The sequence below is a fragment of the Schistocerca serialis genome, chromosome 2 (genome assembly GCF_023864345.2).
Source record: "Schistocerca serialis cubense isolate TAMUIC-IGC-003099 chromosome 2, iqSchSeri2.2, whole genome shotgun sequence".
In the NCBI taxonomy this organism is placed as follows: domain Eukaryota; kingdom Metazoa; phylum Arthropoda; class Insecta; order Orthoptera; family Acrididae; genus Schistocerca; species Schistocerca serialis.
The window spans coordinates 1,085,628,837-1,085,649,630 of NC_064639.1; the positions used below are offsets into that span (position 1 = coordinate 1,085,628,837).

At 43.4% G+C, this 20,794-nt stretch overlaps 1 long non-coding RNA gene across 2 annotated transcripts in view; it reads left to right on the forward strand.

The window, feature by feature from the left end:
• The window catches only part of LOC126458528 (uncharacterized), a 151,197-nt gene that overhangs the window by 111,049 nt on the left and 19,354 nt on the right, over window positions 1–20,794 (forward strand). For both annotated transcript variants that reach the window (XR_007585653.1, XR_007585654.1), the window contains exon 7: window positions 10,992–11,068. This is a non-coding gene — a long non-coding RNA (uncharacterized LOC126458528). The remainder of the gene's footprint in view (window positions 1–10,991; window positions 11,069–20,794) is intronic.

Below are 20,794 nucleotides of genomic sequence, written 5' to 3' on the forward strand. Positions count from 1 at the left end.
AGTGACTGTGCAATGACGAGGACGAACCACGAGTCGGCACACACAGCCGACACATAATCAGTCGCCGGCCAAATACACGTCGTCTAACGAGACGACCGACCGACGGTCAACCAAAGTCGTCCCCATTCGAAACACGTATGTCGGCAATCGTCAGGCAAGTGATGGCTGTCCGCACCTTCCTGACGCTGCATTCCCCACTGGTGCTACGTCGCGACTGCGCCAACCGACCAACTGCTACACATCAGCACTCAAACAGCACTAAAATGACTGAACAGTCGACATCGCAGGCTACACACAATATCACAGACAGTTGGACGAAGAACGCGACCAACGGTAAAAACAGTGACTATGCAGTGACGAGAACGAACCACAAGTTAAGACACACATATCTCCAACCCATAAACGATCGGCGAGCAATCACATCGTCCGGTAAGATGACCAACCGACGACCAACCACGACCGTCGCTATTGAAACCATGTGTGCCGGCAACGGTCGGGCGAGTCATGGCTATAGCACAGTCTAACATAACAGTCGCGACACTTCGCCTCGATTTTGTTGCCTTCAGCGCCAGCAGCGCTCCAAGCGGTCGGTAGGTTAACTGCGAGTTCGGCGCGATCGTGAAAGCGAATAGTAATTGTTTATTTTGATTTATACAATGGTTTTTATCATCGGGAGCGTTTGTAACGCAATGAATTGCAGCAGCAACAGGCAGAAGACACCACAGCCGTCTTTTTTAGGTTTCCTAACGATCCTGAGAGGTATATACCATCATGTTACTAAACTGTATCGTCAGGATTCACTTGCAAATGTATGTGTATAAATGATGAATGTTTCGTTTTAGGAGCAAAAAAATGGCTAGTTAATAGCAGATGAGAAGACCTTATCAAGAAAGACCCGGTTTACCTGTGTAATAATATTAGGTTTTTTTTCGCTACGTTTCGAACAAAGCCAGTTCATGAACGCAGACAATAACAAACTCGTGTGGAATAGAGTACCCACACTGTTTGACATTCCAAATAAGCCACCTCAACTGACGATGAAGAGGAAACTGCCACAAAGATTCGACAGTCAATCTAAAGCTGTAAAACAGTCCTATGACACAGAAGCAACCAGTTCAACTCTCCATGTATTAGTGCCAGATTCGTGAGAATCGTCAACACAGACCTGCTTTGACGATGAAGTGGTTAGAGTAAGTGCAGCTGTTCGCGTCTTACAAAAGCGTGTGAAGTGTCAGAATGTGCAGATCGCTAGACTTCGAGCGAAACTATTATGGGACAAGGAAAGTGCCTACAGACAGATTGTCTGAAAATTATTCAAATATTTGGTTTTTCGTGAAATGTAATGTAATCAGCTCATTATAATGTTTTCAGCATATTTCTCCCACTATTTGTCAGTTGCCTGTCCCACTTAGAATAGTATAAAGATGAAGGTCGTAGTTGTGGCAACAGGCGACAGTGACAAACACAGTAGGCCTACAGAACGATAAACGAGCTGTCCATCGCTTTTGCATGTAGAGGTACATGTCTGAGCTTCTTACATGTGAATCTGTGTGTTTATATTCTTTTGATATCAACGTGGTAAGCTGCAATTCTGTCCAATGTCACAAGTGATTCTTCACGAATGTGTTGTAGCTTGCCACTCTATTCATTGTTTTTGTCCATACTTGCGCTTATTTTAGAATCATTTTTAGAAACATATAAGCCTTCTGATACTACACAAACTCTTGGAGGCAAGAAAATAACTCGAATAATTCGGAAATTACGTAGGAAATGGATGCAAACAAACATTAGGCTTACGACGCGTCTGACGTTCACCTTACCTGCCGCTTGGAGCGCTAGTGTCGCTCCATCTGTCAGACGGCAACAACTTTTACAGCAGTGAGTGTCGCGACTGTTTTGTTAGACTGTGGCTATATAATTCCGAACCTCACTGCCGCTCCAATCCGACGACTACTGCCGCGTCCCAACTGTCCGACTGCTAGGTGCGAACTCCACTGCTGGCGCGTTGCAACTCACAGCCAGATACGAACTCCCTTCTCAACACATAACAACCGGGAAGTAATAGCAGTCCAGCAGAGATAATACTTCGGGGCATATATCGATAAACGCTGCTGCTGCCCCTCGCGGGCGGGCAAGGCAGCAACTCAGTAACACCAGTAATTGAATTAACAAAACGAGGTGGCAGTACAGTAAAACCAGAATGTAAAAAAGAGAGAGACGGCATGAACACGAGCCACACACGGCTCAGTACCTACACTTCTGTGGCTTCTTCCTGTTCTGTTGCTGCTGCAGTTGGGCAGCGCTGGGCGATCTCGGCTGGCGCTTCATACTGAGGCTGCAGAGCTGCTGGGCCCACCTTATATCCCAATGTGATCGGATGCTGCCCTTCCTATTGGTTATTGCCAATTGCAAGCTCATCTGGCGGCATAATTGTGAACTTGACCAGTTGCTTGGTCCTCTGGATCTCTTATGAGGTAGAAAACTGACTGCGAATTTCAAAAATGGCAGGCACTTATAACATCAGTCTACCTGGCTTGAAGAATGCATCTTGATACCATTCTGCTGCATAGGCATCCTGCAGGCACTCATCCAATATTGCATATTCCTATTGCATGTAGGAGGCTATGGGCACAGTCCTCGGCTGTGCGCTTACAGGCAACATATCTGTTAAGCTTCTCCCAGTCAGCCACGAACAGTTCTTCAATAGAAAACATTCTGTACAGCAGTGAGGATGGCGAGGAAGTGATGATGGGATGAGAGGATGGGAAGGTGGAGGGGGAAGTGGATGGTGATGAGTAGTTGAAGCTCCTCAATGGTATGTATCACAAATTTGAATATGCTTCCACTGAAGCGAATTAACATCAACTGCCCGCCTCTTCAATTTCCGAAGAGTGAATCCTTCATGTGGAATATCTTAGTATGAACATGTATTGGTTGAAACATGCTTCTTGGCACCATCCCTCTGCATTGTCACAATCTGCTGAATCGAATTCTTCTGCTTCTTTATCCTACACTCTTCCATTATGATAGTCTTCCATCCCCTGTGTAATGAACTGTAGCTACAGTCCTCCTTCGAATGTGTACGTGTAATACAGCTATTGAAAGCTGCTCCATTCCTTCGCATTCATCTCGTTGATCGAACACATCACAATGCTTTCCACAACAACAGCTCAACACAGATTGAACGTCTCCCACCAGTTCTGGACATGTGAGCGGAGAGAAAAAAATCCGACACAAATTTGAAATTCCCGCCAGTTTCTGGGGAAGGGGGTGGGAGTGGAACATCAGCACAGCCCTGCGACAAAGAAATTCCCAACATTTTTTAATTTCCGCCAAAGTTCGAAATTCCCACCAATAGGGTAGGTGGAGGAGGGGGAGGGGTGATGAGGAGGAGGAAGGGGTGGGGACCCATGTGATGGCTGAGGAAAACACACGTCATCTGGAGGTAGAGGGGAGGGGTGGGTGGAGCGTGGTGGTAATTCATCAATTTAACTAACTTGTATATCAGTTTAATATCACATGTGTGCTATCGTTGCCATCTTCCTATTACTCACTTCATGGTTAGGCCTATATTTGTAAGTGATGCTGCATCCTAGTATTTAAAACTTTTTTTAGCTCAAAAATTTTATTATTCAAGAATATCATGACTTTTATTTTATCTAGCTACAATGTCAGACAGTAATCTGAGGCTATTTGCTGAAAATTATTGACTATAGTCTGAAGGTCATTTTCATTCTCTGTAATCAGAGTAAGGTCATCTACATATAAAATTACATTTGTCTGATGTCACGATCTAAAAGAACTCCATTTATATTCAACATTTTCCATTTGATAATAATTTCATCTGTGTAGTGCTGGAGAAATACAGAACTCTTGTCGTACTCCTTTGTTCATGTTCACAGTGTTCATTGACTTTGTTGTTGTACTTCCCATGTCTATATCGATTTTTGTGTATGTGGATAGTCTCTTAATAGCATTTATGAGATTAGATGAATAACCTCGTTCAGCCCTGATATTCTACAATTCTTCTCTATTCACGGTACCGAATTTTTTCTCAAAATCCACAAAAGTAAGATAGGTTTTCGTACGGAATTCTCGTCTCTTTTCTATAACTTGTGATGCTGAGGGAATTAGATTAGGAAATGAGACACTTAAAGTAGTAAAGGAGTTCAGCTATTTGGGGAGCAAAATAACTGATGATGGTCGAAGTAGAGAGGATATAAAATGTAGACTGCGAATGGCAAGGAAAGCGTTTCTGGAGAAGAGAAATTTGTTAACATCGAGTATAGATTTAAGTGTCAGGAAGTCATTTCTGAAAGTATTTGTATGGAGTGTACCCATGTATAGAAGTGAAACATGGACGATAACTAGGTTCGACAAGAAGAGAATAGAAGCTTTCGAAATGTGGTGCTACAGAAGAATGCTGAAGATTAGATGGGTAGATCACATTACTAATGAGGAGGTATTGAACAGAATTTGGGAGGAGTTTGTGACGCAACTTGACTAGACGAAGGGATCGGTTGGTAGGACATGTTCTTAGGCATCAAGGGATCACCAATTTAGTATTTGAGGGGAGCATGGAGGATAAAATTCGTAGATGGAGACCAAGAGCTGAATACACTAAGCAGATTCAAAAGGATGTAGGTTGCAGTAGGTACTGGGAGATGAAGAAGCTTGCACAGGATAGAGTAGCATGGAGAGCTGCATCAAACCAGTCTCAGGACTGAAGACCACAACAACAACGATACAGTTTAAACACATTGTAAATAGCATTTAGTCCTTTCGTAAAACCTGACTGTTCTTCATATATTAGCTTTCCCATGATGTTTTTAAGTCTTTCATTCAGGATTTTAGAATATAATTTATAACCTGAATCCAGGAGGCTTATGCCTTGATAGTTACTTCATTTGTTTTTATCGCGCTTTTTAAAGATAGAAATTACTTGGGCTCTCATCCAGTCTTTTCGTATATTCTCATTTCTCCAGTGTTAATTAAATATTTGAAAGAGTCTTAGATAAAGGAATAACCCTCAATTTTTCCACAGTTCCATATTAATACCATCTAAACTAGTGGCTTTCCAATTTTTGGAGCTCTTAAAATTTCCGTCAGTTCTCTCATATCAATATCGTCCAGGGCTTTTGTGTCATTTAGTTTAGGTAACGTCTGCATTAAAGTGTCATCACTTCATAATTTTTTATAATGAGCTAGCCATTCATCCTCTCCTATGTTATTAACACATATTTGATCATTTTCACGTCTCTTGAGTGATTTCATTACTTTGTAAGCGATAGTTTGTCTGCCATGTAAATCATGCTCTATATTGCTAATAAACCGTTCGCATGATTCTGCGTGCGCGTTCCGAGTTATGCATTTCGCATTATTTCTCTTCTCTTTATATTTATTTTACTTTCGTATTGAAGTCTTCTTGTTTTTCGTTAATTGCTTTCTCCATCTCTGGTGCCCAACCCTTACACGTTCCCCAAAACTCTGCAAAAGATGAGCCAGACAGTAGGGGATTTTACTTTATTATATGAGCTTCCAAACGGTAACTTCATTTTTCCATTACGGCCAAGCCACAGTCGGCAGTGTTAGCTGCCTGTAAATTCTTTTGTCCCGCAGTCTAGTAACTGGAAGTCAGCACCGAGGAAAGGCACCTTGGACACGCGCCTCTCTCATGTGCTGACGAGGTAACGCCGCCCCAGGCGTCGCTTAGCAGCCAACGCTCTGGAAAGTCCCATTGCCACCCCCGTGGGTTTCTCAGTCCCGACCAATCGGGGCGGAGGAAGCCGCGTGGTGCGTCGAATACACCCGATCGCCCGTCGCTGGGCCCACACTCTTGTATTCTTGCTCACCTGCGAGTTGGACGCGTGTCCTGCAGCAGTGTAGACCTTACCGCTTCTCCCAGTGCTGCGGCACTGTGGAATTAGTTTTGGCAGACAGCAACTTTCGTTAGCTTCGCGAACTACGTTTCGCCAAACTCTACACTCTGGCTCACCCTCGCCTCCCTAGGCCTGGCTATGTGACTCTATTTTAACATGTTTCACCAATAAATGGCCTTTATCTAAATATTATCCTATTTATTCCATAATGCCCACCGCCTTCCCAGCCACCCATTCTGTAGAACTCATTAGCTGCAATACATATGACTGTTTTTAAGATTTTCCATTCTTCTTCCAACTTTCTAAGTTTGCTAATTTTCTTGTCACCTGTTTTTGGTAGATATCTGCCATCTTCTAAAAGTAAATTTTAAGTTGCTTCTACATCTACATCTACATTTATACTCCGCAAGCCACCCAAAGGTGTGTGGCGGAGGGCACTTTACGTGCCACTGTCATTACCTCCCTTTTCTGTTCCAGTCACGTATGGTTCGCGGGAAGAACGACTGTCTGAATGACTCCGTGCGCGCTCAAATCTCTCTAATTTTACATTCGTGATCTCCTCGGGAGGTATAAGTAGGGGGAAGCAATATATTCGATACCTCATCCAGAAACGCACCCTCTCGAAACCTGGCGAGCAAACTACACCGCGATGCAGAGCGCCTCTCTTGCGGAGTCTGCCACTTGAGTTTGCTAAACATCTCCGTAACGCTATCACGGTTATCAGATAACCCTGTGACGAAACGCGCCGCTCTTCTTTGGATCTTCTCTATCTCCTCCGTCAACCCGATCTGGTACGGATCCCACACTGATGAGCAATACTCAAGTATAGGTGAACGAGTGTTTTGTAAGCCATCTCCTTTGTTGATGGACTACATTTTCTAAGGACTCTCCCACTGAATCTCAACCTGGTACCCGCCTTACCAAAAATTAATTTTATATGATCATTCTACTTCAAATCGTTCCGGACGCACACTCCCAGATATTTTTACAGAAGTAACTGCTATCAGTGTTTGCTCCGCTATCATATAATCATACAATAAAGGATCCTTCTTTCTATGTATTCGCAATACATTACATTTGTTTATGTTAAGGGTCAGTTGCCACTCCCTGCACCAAGTGCCTATTCGCTGCAGATCTTCCTGCATTTCGCTGCAATTTTCTAATGCTGCAACTTCTCTGTATACTAGAGCATCATCCGCGAAAAGCCACATGGAACTTCCGACAGTATCTACTAGGTCATTTATATATATTGTGAAAAGCAATGGTCCCATAACACTCCCCTGTGGCACGCCAGAGGTTACTTTAACGTCTGTAGACGTCCCTCCATTGATAACAACATGCTGTGTTCTGTTTGCTAAAAACTCTTCAATCCAGCCACACAGCTGGTCTGATATTCCGTAGGCTCTTACTTTGTTTATCAGGCGACAGTGCGGAACTGTATCGAACGCCTTCCGGAAGTCAAGGAAAATGGCATCTACCTGGGAGCCTGTATCTAATATTTTCTGGGTCTCATGAACAAATAAAGCGAGTTGGGTCTCACATTATCGCTGTTTCCGGAATCCATGTTGATCCCTACAGAGTAGATTCTGGGTTTCCAGAAACGACATGATACACGAGCAAATCCTTAATTGTTTTTTTCGGTTTTCTCCATTTTGCGTAGATGTCAATTATTGACACCATAAGACGTGATCTGGACCAGTATCCACACCTCTATAAACCCCAGGAAATCCATTTATTATTATATGATCCATAGCAGATGTATGTTCTTCTTCTGGCCATCAGCTGTTACCAACTGAAATTAGGATTCATCGGACCAGGTCACTGTTTTCCAGTCGTCTAGGGTGCCATCAATATGGTCACGAGCCCAGGAGGGGCTATGTCGTGCTGTTAGCAAAGGCACGCGCATCCGTCATCTGCCGCCATCGCATTACGATCACAGCCATACTGGTACACCTGCCTAATATCGTGTAGGGCTCTGTCAGAAGGACATGGACTAATAGATTGAGGAGTCAAAGAAACTGGTACACCTGCCTAATATCGTGTAGGGCTCTGTGAGAAGGACATGGACTAATAGATTGAGGAGTCAAAGAAACTGGTACACCGGCCTTATATCGTGTAGGGCTCTGTGAGAAGGACATGGACTAATAGATTGAGGAGTCAAAGAAACTGGTACACCTGCCTAATATCGTGTAGGGCCCTGTGAGAAGGACATGGACTAATAGATTGAGGAGTCAAAGAAACTGGTACACCTGCCTAATATCGTGTAGGGCTCTGTGAGAAGGACATGGACTAATAGATTGAGGAGTCAAAGAAACTGGTACACCTGCCTAATATCGTGTAGGGCTCTGTGAGAAGGACATGGACTAATAGATTGAGGAGTCAAAGAAACTGGTACACCTGCCTAATATCGTGTAGGGCCCTGTGAGAAGGACATGGACTAATAGATTGATGAGTCAAAGAAACTGGTACACCTGCCTAATATCGTGTAGGGATCTGTCAGAAGGACATGGACTAATAGATTGAGGAGTCAAAGAAACTGGTACACCTGCCTAATATCGTGTAGGGCCCTGTGAGAAGGACATGGACTAATAGATTGAGGAGTCAAAGAAACTGGTACACCTGCCTAATATCGTGTAGGGCTCTGTGAGAAGGACATGGACTAATAGATTGAGGAGTCAAAGAAACTGGTACACCTGCCTAATATCGTGTAGGGCTCTGTGAGAAGGACATGGACTAGTAGATTGAGGAGTCAAAGAAACTGGTACACCTGCCTAATATCGTGTAGGGCCCTGTGAGAAGGACATGGACTAATAGATTGAGGAGTCAAAGAAACTGGTACACCTGGCTAATATCGTGTAGGGCCCTGTGAGAAGGACATGGACTAATAGATTGAGGAGTCAAAGAAACTGGTACACCTGCCTAATATCGTGTAGGGCTCTGTGAGAAGGACATGGACTAATAGATTGAGTAGTCAAAGAAACTGGTACACCTGCCTAATATCGTGTAGGGCCCTGTGAGAAGGACATGGACTAATAGATTGATGAGTCAAAGAAACTGGTACACCTGCCTAATATCATGTAGGGCCCTGTGAGAAGGACATGGACTAATAGATTGAGGAGTCAAAGAAACTGGTACACCTGCCTAATATCGTGTAGGGCTCTGTGAGAAGGACATGGACTAATAGATTGAGGAGTGAAAGAAACTGGTACACGTGCCTAATATCGTGTAGGGCCCTGTGAGAAGGACATGGACTAATAGATTGAGGAGTCAAAGAAACTGGTACACCTGGCTAATATCGTGTAGGGCCCTGTGAGAAGGACATGGACTAATAGATTGAGGAGTCAAAGAAACTGGTACACCTGCCTAATATCGTGTAGCGCTCTGTGAGAAGGACATGGACTAATAGATTGAGGAGTCAAAGAAACTGGTACACCTGGCTAATATCGTGTAGGGCCCTGTGAGAAGGACGTGGACTAATAAATTGATGAGTCAAAGAAACTGGTACACCTGCCTAATATCGTGTAGGGCTCTGTGAGAAGGACATGGACTAATAGATTGAGGAGTCAAAGAAACTGGTACACCTTCCTAATATCGTGTAGGGCCCTGTGAGAAGGACATGGACTAATAGATTGAGGAGTCAAAGAAACTGGTACACCTGCCTAATATCGTGTAGGGCTCTGTGAGAAGGACATGGACTAATAGATTGAGGAGTCAAAGAAACTGGTACACCTGCCTAATATCGTGTAGGGCTCTGTGAGAAGGACATGGACTAATAGATTGAGGAGTCAAAGAAACTGGTACACCTGCCTAATATCGTGTAGGGCTCTGTGAGAAGGACATGGACTAATAGATTGAGGAGTCAAAGAAACTGGTACACCTGCCTAATATCGTGTAGGGCCCTGTGAGAAGGACATGGACTAATAGATTGAGGAGTCAAAGAAACTGGTACACCTGCCTAATATCGTGTAGGGCCCTGTGAGAAGGACATGGACTAATAGATTGAGGAGTCAAAGAAACTGGTACACCTGCCTAATATCGTGTAGGGTTCTATGAGAAGGACATGGACTTACAGATTGAGGAGTCAAAGAAACTGGTACACCTGCCTTATATCGTGTAGGGCTCTGTGAGAAGGACATGGACTAATAGATTGAGGAGTCAAAGAAAGTGGTACACCTGGCTAATATCGTGTAGGGCCCTGTGAGAAGGACATGGACTAATAGATTGAGGAGTCAAAGAAACTGGTACACCTGCCTAATATCGTGTAGGGCTCTGTGAGAAGGACATGGACTAATAGATTGAGGAGTCAAAGAAACTGGTACACCTGCCTAATATCGTGTAGGGTTCTGTGAGAAGGACATGGACTTACAGATTGAGGAGTCAAAGAAACTGGTACACCGGCCTTATATCGTGTAGGGCTCTGTGAGAAGGACATGGACTAATAGATTGAGGAGTCAAAGAAACTGGTACACCTGCCTAATATCGTGTAGGGCCCTGTGAGAAGGACATGGACTAATAGATTGAGGAGTCAAAGAAACTGGTACACCTGCCTAATATCGTGTAGGGCTCTGTGAGAAGGACATGGACTAATAGATTGAGGAGTCAAAGAAACTGGTACACGTGCCTAATATCGTGTAGGGCCCTGTGAGAAGGACATGGACTAATAGATTGAGGAGTCAAAGAAACTGGTACACCTGCCTAATATCGTGTAGGGCTCTGTGAGAAGGACATGGACTAATAGATTGAGGAGTCAAAGAAACTGGTACACGTGCCTAATATCGTGTAGGGCCCTGTGAGAAGGACATGGACTAATAGATTGAGGAGTCAAAGAAACTGGTACACTGGTACAGCCATACGATCACATGGAAGCATAAGCAGCGAAAGGCATAACCACCTACGGCAAGCTAATATATAGCAACAAGTGACAAACGTCGGCAATCCCCTGCATATCAGCAACACTGACTAGCAGTTACCAGCAGCTATTGGAACCGACCAACAGGCCACAGTAGGGAAACCGAGGATGTCGCTTACTGATGCAAAAACAAATCGCCAACATCACCCTACCCTGTGAATCTGATATTAGACACAAAACGATGATTAACCTGACTGTTGCAGGTTGCTGACGCTTATCGGGAGCTCAACACCGGCACTCAGCGGCAGCCGCCGAGTAACAGCACCACATAACGTCAAAGGTACCGACATGCATGATACCCACTACTAACAAAGCCTACCCTTGCATGACCTATCGCAGGAAGCAAGACATCCGCTACTGCTCTTACCACCCGACCTAACTATCGCAGAGGTTTCTTCCCTTGGCTCTTGCCTTGGCACTTTTTTTCCTCTGCCCTTCAAACCGCTACCCTTCGTTCTACTTCGACCCAATCTATCTCCAGATGGGCGCGTATTAATGTTTAACCTTAACCAGGCGTACGCAAACATCGCAGTACCCACATGCAGAGATGGCAGTAGACCTTTTGAGTTGGCAATCATGCCGGTGTGGGCGTGGAGCGGCTCCACCTCTTTTAAAAAAATAAAGCCCCAGGTGGCTTTTCAGGTAAATCACATTTCATTCTCCATCGTACACATGGCCATTGGGGTGTGCGGTCCTGCAAAGTGCCCAATAAGGAGAGGGAGTGGTTTCTTGCCGTTCCCTGTGTGATCTCCTCGTTCTGGAGGGCATAATGAATCAAAACAAGTATGCATCTATCCTTCGGGACAATTTTATTCTTCTACAGCGTAGTGGTAGTGTTACCGCCTACCACGCAAGGGGCCCGGGTTCGATTCCCGGCAAGGGACTGGGTGTTGTGTGTCCTTCATCATCATTTTTATCATCGACTCGCAACTCGCCGATGTCGTGTTAACTAAAGGGGACTTTCAATATTTGACTTACATTTGGGAACAACATTCTAAGATGAAAACAGTGAAAAATACTATGAACATTTTGCTAATTTCTTATCAGCTGCATTGCATCATGCATATGCGAAACTACTCTACACTTAATTTCGCTTGTGAAGACGTGTGCGAGCTCCTCTTATTTCTTTCAGTTGTCCATTTAGTTTCGCAATCGAGACTTGAAGACTTCACTCTGAACTCATTCTTGCGTCCCACATGTTGTCCTAGCAAAGCTAATTCTTGATATATAGTTAGTGTCAGGAGCTGAGATAGAATCAGTCTCAATGTATGTGTATAATAATAGATATATATCAATCTATATGTATATGTGTGTGTAAGTATATAATATATATATATCAGGGAAAAATCACATAAAATACAAAAAAGTAAATAAATAAAAATAAAAAATAAAAGTAAATATAAATATAGAATAAAAAAATAAAAAAATTTAAAAACACAAAAAATAAAAAATACTATAAATAAATGGGAAAAACAAGTGCAATAAAATAAAAATAAAAATTAAATAAATAAAATAATCTCACTGGTAAAAACTGATTTCAAAAAAAAAAAAGAGGGGAAAAAGAAGAAGAAAAATACGGCGGCCGAACTCCCCCAAATGGGGCCTCTTGGTCAATAATGCCATACGATAATTTCATTTGTTATCGCCTATTGACGCCAAATTTCATCGCACTGTCCTAACGGATACGTTAGTTGTACGTCTCACATTGATTTCTGCGGTTATTTGGTTGTTTGTCAGCCCTACAACTCTAAGCAAACGCCACTGCTCTCGTTCCTTAAATGAAGGCCATCGGCTGCTGCGTTTTCTGTGGTGAGAGATTAATGCCTGAGATTTGGGATTCTCGGTACGCTCTTCACACTGTGGAATTCAGAATACCTAACTCCCTAACGATTCCCGAAATGAAATGTCCCACGCGTCTAGCTCCAACTACCATTCCGCGTTTAAAGTCTGTTAATTCCCATCTTGCGGCCATAATGACGTCGCAAACCTTGCAACTTGATTCATCTGAGTGCAAATGGCAGCTCCGGCAATGCTCTGCCCTTTTATATCTTGTGTACACCATACCGTTGCCATGCCTATGCCATGATTTTCGTTACGTCAGTGTAAAATAATGAATCAGTACTGTACAGGAAAAAGAGCAGAGAGACCAGTTGTACTGTGGAAACTACTTTACAGTTTCTCTTGAGGCAGGAAATAGTGTTAGTCTATCAGTAGCTTGAAAATCTTAGCAAAACATTGTGCTTCCTTTTTCCACTCATTGGGTGGAACCTAGAATTATGTAACAATGTGGTTTCGCGAACATAATGGAATACCTGTTATAATGTAATAAACTTAACGAGTTGCCGCCAGTGAGATTTTGTCATTTAAGAATGATATTATTTGGCTTCCGAGTTTTAAACGAGTTGACGATGGTATTGTCCCCTGCTAATTTATAGGGGTTAGAAACGTCCCATTGGCAGTCAAAGAGCCCAGACAAAGAGCCCAGTCAAACAACAGATACTTGGGAATGATTTTTAAGGTGGAAAGACCACATAGTTGTGGAGAAGGTGGATGGCTGAAGTTCGTTCGAAGAAGGGAAGTGAGATGCATCTACAACGGTGGTCACTTATAAAAAAAAAAAAATAAAAAGAACTCTCATCCTACCGATTCTTGAATGTTCTCTACCAGGTTGAACTTTTTCCTACTTTTGTCAAAGTAAACACAGAGCAGCGTCAAAGAACTGCGGCATGAACAAGATGCTGGAAGAATGGGACCAACGACAACTGAAGAGAATTACTCAACATGACAGAAGTGCAACCCTTCGGCAAACTGCTGCAGATTTCATTGCTGAGCTATCAGTAAGTGTCGGAGTGCGAAGCATTCAACGAAATATCATCGTTATGGGCTTTCGGAGCCGAATACCCGCTCGTGTACCTTTGACGACTGCACGATGCAAATCTTTATGCCTCGCTTGGACTGTTGATAACTGAAAACATTTTGCTTGGTCGGATGAGTCTTGTTTCAAATTGTATCGAGCGGATGGACCTGTACGGAAATAGAGATAACCTCATGAAGTCATGGACCCTGCAGGTCAGCAGGGGACTGTTCAAGCTGGTGGAGGCTGTGTAATGGTGTGGGGCGTGTGCGGTTGGAGTGATGTGCAGCCCCTGATACGTCTAGATACGGCTCTGACAGGTGACACGTAAGCATCCTCTCTGATCACCTGCATCCATTCATGTCCATTGTGCATTCCGACGGACTTAGGCAATTACAGCAGGGCAATGCGACATCCCACACGTCCATAATTACTACAGGGCAGCTCCAGGAACACTCTTCTGAGTTTGAAAACTTCCACAGGCCACCAAACTTCCCAGACATGAACATTGTTAAACCTATGCTTGTCGGTGTTTTTTGGGACAACCGGTATGCAGGGTGTCTTCGACACACCTACATCTACGTGAATACTCTGCAAATCACAATTAAGTGCCTGGAAGAAGATTCATCGAATCACCTTCACAATAATTTCTATTACTCCAATCTCGTAGAGGGCGAGGAACAAACGAACACTTATATCTTTCCGTGCGAGCTGTGATTTCCCTGTGTAGGCCGGCGTCACAAAAACATTTTCGCATTCGGAGGAGAAAGTTGGTGATTGAAATCTCATGACAGTCTCTCCCCTATTTCGAGATAACACAAAACGTGCTGCCCTTCTTTCAACTTTCTCGATGTACTGCGTCAATCCTATCTGGTAAAGATCCCACACCGCGCAGCATTATTCTAAAAGAGGAAGGACAAGCGTAGTGTAGGCAGTCTCTTTAGTAGGTCTGTTACATTTTCTGAGTGTCCTGCCAATAAAACGCAGTCCTTGGCTAGCCTTCCCCTCAACATCTTCTATGTGTTCCTTCCAATTTAAGTTGTTCGTAATTGTAATACCTAGGTATTTAGTTGGATTTACGGCCCATAGATTTGCCTGATTTAGCGTATAACCGAAGTTTAACAGATTCCTTTTAGCACTCACGTGGATGACCTCACACTTTTTGTTATTTAGGGAACGTTACAAATTTTCGCACCATACAGATATCTTTTCTAAACCGTTTTGCAATTTGTTTTGTTCTTCTGACGACTCTACTAGTCGATAAACGACAGCGTCAGCTGCAAACAGTCCGCCCCGATAGCTGAATGGTCAGCGTGGCGGATTGCCAGTCCTCTGGGTGCGGGTTCGATTCCCGGCTGGGTCGGGGAATTTTCTCCACCCAGGAACTGGGTGTTACGCTGTCCTCATCATCATCCTATCATCGTCATCGACTGCAGGTCCCCGAAGTGGCGTCAAATTGAAAGAACGGCACCCGGTGAACGGCCTGCCCGACGGGGGGCCATAGCCACACGATTAAATAAATAAATCTGCAAACAACCTAAGACGGCTGCTCAGATTGTCTCCAAAATCGTTTATATAGACAAGGAACAGGAAAGGGCCTGTGACACTACCTTGGGGAGCGCCAGAAATCACTTCTGTTTTATTCGATGACTTCCCTTCAATTACTACGAACTGTGACCTCTCTGACAGGAAATCTCGAATCCAGTTACATAATTCAGACGATATTCCATAAGCATGCAATTTCATTACAAGGCGCTTATGTTGTACAGTGTCAAAAGTCTTCCAGAAATCCAGAAATACGGAATCAATCTTAAATCCCATGTCAATAGCACTCAGCGTTTCATGTGAATAAAGAGATAGTTGTGTTTCACAAGAACGATGTTTTCTAATCCGTGTTGACTACGTGTCAATAGCCGGCCGCGGTGACCGAGCAGTTCTGGGCGCTTCAGTCCGGAACCGCGCGACTGCTGCGGTCGCAGGTTCGTATTCTGCCTCGGGTATGGATGTGTGTGATGTCCTTAGGTTGGTTAGGATTAAGTAGTTCTAAGTTCTAGGGGACTGATGGCCTCAGATGTTAAGTCCCATAGTGCTCAGAGCCATTTGAACCATTTTGAACGTGTCCATAGACCGTTTTCTTCGAAGTAATTTATAATTTTCGAACATAATATATTTTCCAAAATCCTGCTGCATATCTGCGTTAACGATATAGTCATGTAATTTAGTGGATTACTCCTACTACATTTTTTACTATTAGTTTGACCTGTGGAACTTCCCAGTCTTTGGGTACGGATCTTTCATCGAGCGAGCGGTTGTATATGATGGTTAAGTGTGGAGCTATTGATCAGCATACTCTGAAAGGAACCTAACTGGTATACAATCTGGACCGGAAGACTTGCTAAGAGTCGTCAAGCGCATTTCTCTGCTGTTTTAGCAGATATTCCCAATTTAGTTTTTGTAGAATCTGTCAAAACGATTGCTGTTGATCACATCTTTCATGCGATACCCAGTATCGACGGAAAGCGTCGGTTTGTTTCCCGTTACAAACAATATTATTTTTACACTAAAATTTTACATGCCCCTTTGATAGAGTCGTCCCAGTTTCGTGAAGTCTGAAATTCGTTTTACCAATATGTATTAATAGAGATATTGAAATACGAGGAATAACCAGTAATCCAGCAATGACAGCGCTGCCCTGGCTTGCTCTGACTGTTACTGCGAAACATGCAGCGCTACTGAATCGCTGCTGGATTACTGTTAATTCTTCGAGTTTAACTGTCCTTGTAAATACAGGTCGATAAAACGAATGTCTGAGTAGACTAATTTGGTTGCGCTCTATCGAATGGGCACATAAAATACCATTTAAAAATAATTCTGTATGTGATGGGAAACAAAGGTTCGTTGGTTGATTCGTGGGGGGGGGGGGGGGGGGGGGGCGGACCAAACAGTGAGGTCATAGGTGACTAGGTGACATCGGATTAGACAAGGATGGGGAAGGATGTCGGCCGTGCCCCTTCGCAGGAACCATCGTGGCATTAACCTGAAGCGACTGAGGGAAATCACGAAAAACGTAAACCAGGATGGCCGGACGCGGGTTTGAACCATCGTCCTCCTGAATCCGAGTCCAGTGTGCTCCCCAGTGCGCCACCTCGCCTACGCTTTCTGTTGGCATTGGGAATCGCATGAAACACGTGGCGAGCAGTAATTGTTTGGGCTGACTTGAGGTACACAAGGCAAAAACTATTGGCTGAAACTGGTGCCTGTTCTTGCTTAGCAGCAACAATGTGAATTCAGCCGATGCTGATTACTCTTTCTTAGACCATATATACCTGAAGCAAAAGAACCCAAGATCAGCGCATACAGAGCGGCCTCGTATCAGACGAATGCTCAACCAGAAAATCTTTGTCAGAACCGCTTAATGGGGACCATTTTTAATTCAGTCCTAGAACATGTTTCACACAAAACGTTTTTGAAGTCTACTGTATGTTAAAGGGCACTTGTTTGTACGAGGGTGAGTCAAATGAAAACTTCAAATATTTTTTAAATATTATTTATTGTGCAGAAGTTGTACAAAGCTGTATCACTTTTCAACATAATTTCCCCCACGCTCAATGCAAGTCCTCCAGCGCTTACAAAGTGCATAAATTCCTTTAGAAAAAAATTCTTTTGGTAGTCCGCGCAACCATTCATGCACCGCGTGGCGTACCTCTTCGTCAGAACGTAACTTCTTTCCTCCCATTGCGTCTTTGAGTGATCCTAACACATGGAAATCACTTGATGATGAGGAATGGCGCCATTCCTTGCTCGCTCTCTTCGATTCCGGTTGGTGAAAGTGAACCCAGGTTTCGTCCCTAGTAACGATTCTTGCAAGGAAGCCATCACCCTTTCGTTCAAAGCTCCGAAGAAGTTCTTCACAAGCATCAACACGTCGTTCTCTCATTTCAAGAGTCAGCTGCCGTGGCAACCATCTTGCAGACACTTTGTGAAACTGGAGCACATCATGCACAATGAGGTGTGCTGACCCATTACTAATCTATATACATGTTGCAATGTCATTCAGTGTCACTCGGCGGTTTTCCTTCACTATGGCTTCAACTGCTGCAATGTTTTGTGGAGTCACAACTCGTTGTGCCTGACCTGGACGAGGAGCGTCTTCCACTGAAGTCACACCACTTGCGAACTTCCTACTCCATTCGTAGACTTGCTGCTGTGACAAACATGCATCACCGTACTGAACCTTCATTCGTCGATGAATTTCAATAGGTTTCACACCTTCACTACGCGAAAACCGAATAACAGAACGCCGTTCTTCCCTGGTGCAAGTCGCAAGTGGGGCGGCCATCTTTATACTGATACTGCGACGGTATGTGTGCATCTGCACTATGGTGGCACCTACAGGCCATTCTGCACGCTGTTTGTAGCACGCTTACCAACTTGATAACGGCGCGAAATTTCGATTTGTTATTACAAATTTAAGGTTTTCATTTGACTCACCCTCGTATGTATAGAGAGTATTGGGCACTGCTAGGTTTATTACTTGCAACGACATTACTTCTGTGGTGTCACCGCCAGACACCATACTTGCTAGGTGGTAGCCTTTAAATCGGCCGCGGTCCGTTAGTATACGTCGGACCCGCGTGTCGCCACTATCAGTGATAGCAGACCGAGCGCCGCCACACGGCAGGTCTAGAGAGACTTCCTAGCACTCGCCCCAGTTGTACAACCGACTTTGCTAGCGATGGTTCACTGACAAAATACGCTCTCAGTTGCCAAGACGATAGTTAGCATAGCCTTCAGCTACGTCATTTGCTACGACCTAGCAAGGCGCCATTACCAGTTACTATTGATACTGAATTATGTACAGTCAAGAGCGACGCTCATCATTAATGGATTAAAGTTAATTATTCCACCAGCTACGTCCGTTTTTCTAAATTCTAATTTCCTTGTCCTGTTCCAGACCTCACGCCAGCCTGCGTAAGCTAAAACGTGTGCCTTTCGGCTTCCTCTAATAATCACGGTGTTGGCTCTTCTGCCAACCCACAACAACTTCCCCAACAGAATTAAAAAGAAATGCGCCTCACTAGACTAAACCTTTTGGGATCACTGGATACTATATTGAGAAATAAATTGTTGTGTTCTCAAAAAAAAAAAAAAAAAAAAAAATCGCTACATTTTCTATGACACGTTGACACGTAACAAGACATGTTCGTTGGGTACGAAGCGCTTTGATCCCGCAATCTCTGCAGACATCGTAGGGCACTTGAGTCACCTTGAAACTGCCACGTGCCTGCAGCACCTTTGGCCACCTGAGCAGAGAGGACTTCCCGATATGACGAGCTGCAGCCCTACCACGTGAGGAGCCGTCCGAAAAAGAGGCCAGAAGCCGTGTAAGGAAGAAGTCGCGTTCGTTAAGAGCCCGCCTGGCGATTTTCGTGGCTTTGCAAAGCTTCCTTTGTGCACCGCCAGTCCCACTGACGTCTGCCGAGTTCTTGTTATCTTGCTTCCACAATGAAGCGTTGGACGGAAACCCCGGTTGCACGACAATACATTCGGCAGTGAAGCGTTTTTAAAGCCTTCCATATTCTGCTGTTACATCACTATTCGGAGACTTTCCTCGAGAGTGGTAGTGTATGAAAAGTGTCCGTGCGTCAGAAAAAAACAGTATTCTTCATTCGTCACTGCAAAAACCATCCCTCACGCGTTATGACACTGACAGAAACTCTGACTAACGAGTCGTCTAATATGTAACCTATTGGTTTATTTTCACAACACGCAATTAGTGAACTATAAAACAAAGGGGTAAAATATACGGGAAAACAAGACGTAGGTGTACCATCGATAGAAGTTGGAAATTCAGGTAACCGAATTCCAAAAATTGAAGCTTTTTGTTAAGTAATTGGTAACACATAACTCAGATGATGTATCAAAGAATGTGAGTGGTGAATCATTTTGAATCAGCCCTGGGCTCTAAGAGAAGGGCGAAGTTTGTCAAGCAGTAGCCCTAAATATCAGTCAGGTTGCAGTAAGCGTGGAAAGGTAATATCTTCTGTAAAAAAAAAAAAAAAAAAAAAAAAAAAAAAAAAAAAAAAAAAAAAAAAAAAAAACTTGCGTGTTGTATTTGGAAGCTGTAGACTATGAAATTGTTTTAATGATAAAAGTGTCACAATCGTTGATGTTTATTAGTTTGAGGTGAGGTGAAAACAGTGGTTGATCTGTCATAGCCGGCCGGTGTGGTCCCAGCGGTTCTAGGCACTTCAGTCTGGAAGCGCGTGACCGCTATAGTCGCAGATTCGAAACCTACCTCGAGCATGGATGTGTGTGGTGTCGTTAGGTAAGTTAGGTTTAAGCAGATGAAATGTTTGCAACCATATTTCTGAGATGAGCACAATTGCAAAACAATTATGCTGGAGCTGGCAGCATTGTGAGTGCATAACAAAGTTGACAAACGAGGTTCTCATGTAGCTAAGAAGAGGGGATGCTATGCTTTCAGTTTCCCTTTCAACTTCGCCATAAAAAAAAAAAATCGAATATAAAACATTTTTTTACGATTTATGAGGGCACTAGCGAATAAGAAAACAAACTTCGTTGCCAAAATTGTTTACTGATATGTAAATATACATTTACACACAGAAAGCAATGCCTCCTTTATGTTTGTTTGGTGTAGTTTTAGTAACATCCAGTTAAATTTTTAACAATTTCTGAATGTCTGAATCAATGTAAAAAATGAGTCAATATATAAAATGTATTGCATAACAGGTACTTTTTAGCTGCCTTTTTAAATAAGTGTATTTTTGCAATTTCTTTAATCTCTTTTGGTAATTTTTGTACAGTTTTATTCCTTGGCATAAAATGCTGTTTTGAGTCTTATGTTTATTTTTTCTTGTGTGTTGTCGAATTCTAATAAATAAGTAACTTTTGTTATAAAATATCTGTCGCGTGGCCTCAACAATTAGTTCTGTCCCCAGGAATTTTATTTTGGCTTTTGTGTGCTGCATTCTTAAGGCATTCCACAACCTTTCGGGTGTAAGGTGGCAACTCGTCTCCATATTCCAGTGGAATTTGTGCACGGAAACTAAAGTCTACCATTTTAGCAAATGAAAACCTGTAAAATGTAATTATCGCATCAGTTTTAAACTTGGAAAATGGGTTTTCTGT